The following is a 1,764-nucleotide window of genomic DNA, read 5'->3' as shown; positions in this document are numbered from 1 at the left end:
TGAAAAACCACGCCTAAGGGGGGCTCGGCCAAAGTCGAGCCACCCATAGGTGGCTCGGCCAAGGCCGAGCCACCGGCCCAGAGCCGGCCACTTATAGGTGGCCGGCCCAGTTCTGTGCGCGGGCACAGTAAAGAGAGGCTATAAATAGGAGAGGTGGTTCATTTGTTCAAATGTTGGATTTTTTGGAGGCGAATCCCTGCGGGATTGAAGACTCAGATCTAAAAAAGATTCAAACTTTAGGACTTCGAGGACTTGCTCATCCAGATCTGGTGCTCGGCGATCGTCAACGCCAAATAAGGCAAGAGTTCGAGAGGACCGGATCTCAGATCTACGCAGGCACACTCCGGATCAAAGCTTGGTCTTTGATCCCGAGATTTGGGCGATTGTTTCCTTGGTGAACCAATCCCCCCCGGCTATTATTTCCTTCCACGGATAAACCCCGGCGTAGGCGAAGAACCCACAAAGCGAGTGACCGCAAAACAGGAGCTCGCGATTTGTTCGACAAACAAGGATAAAAAGTTGTAATTTTTCTTTATTTTTCTTTGATTTTCATTGTAACCGGATCTTATACAAAGATCGGATCTTTGTAACTCAAAAAGTTGTTATTTAAGAGTGTAATGGAATCAATTACAAAGAAAGCAACGATTTTTACCGCGAACAATCTGGCGACCACAGTGGGAGCCACCGATCTCGCTGCCGAGATCGTTGCGTCGCAGCCGAACGCCTTGCGAAACAATTCGCAAAGGCCATGGAGTCTGTTGACGGGATCCGCTACAACGCGGATCTGAAGAACAAGAGAGGCAAAAAGCCTCAACAATCGATGAATGGTGGTTCCTCCAAGCCGCCAACAATGGAGTGGGTCCGTGTCAAACGGAACCGATCAACGCTGGAGGAACGCATTCGCAAGCGCCGCGCACTATCAGCGCAGGCGCGGGCTCAAGCCGAAGAAGCCCGTAGAAAGCTGCAGAAAGAGGTAGCCAAGAAGCCGCCACCAACCCGCAAAGGTTGGAGGCTGAAGTCTAAAGCGGCGGTTCAGACCCAAGAGCGTCAATTGCAGCCGTCGAAGGTTCAACTTCCGGCAAATAAATCCAAACCGCCGATGATTTCCACAACTTCTCCGGGAGATCCCGCAGGACCATTCCCGATGAAAAAGGCAAAGTTCCAGTTCAGGAACGTTTGGGCCCGCTGAAGAATCCCCGAACCACTCAACACGCTGGGTGTCGCCGCCACCTCCAACGTGACAAGGAGCTCAGGGCAGCTATGCGCACCAATTTGCGTATTGAAGTCCAAGAGCCCATTGAGAATTCACGCCCACAAAGGCGCGTTTCGAGACGCGTGACTCTCGAAAGTCCGAAGAAGGTAATTCGCTCTCAGAAGGATTCATTGAATTCATTGTTATCTTGAATAACTATTTTTTCTCGGTTACAAAAGATCTGGTCTTTTTTAGATCCGGTTACAACGAAATCAAAGAAAAAAATAAAAATTACAACTTTCTCCTTTTGAACAAATCGCGAGCTCCTGTTTTGCGGTCGGTTGCTTTGTGTGGGTTCTTTGCCGACGCCGGGGTTAATCCGTAGACCACCGCGCGATCTAGATCCGGTCGGATCGTGGGTTCTTTGCCGACGCCGGGGTTAATCCGTAGACCACCGCGCGATCTAGATCCGGTCGGATCTACATGATTCGACGGGTATTATACCGCGAAGGGAATAATAGCCGGGGAGGATTAGTTCACCAAGGAAATAATCGTCCAAATCTCGGGATCAA

The sequence above is a fragment of the Asparagus officinalis genome, chromosome 2 (genome assembly GCF_001876935.1).
Source record: "Asparagus officinalis chromosome 2, Aspof.V1, whole genome shotgun sequence".
NCBI classification, from domain to species: Eukaryota; Viridiplantae; Streptophyta; class Magnoliopsida; order Asparagales; family Asparagaceae; genus Asparagus; species Asparagus officinalis.
Note: the sequence above shows the minus strand (reverse complement) of the source record.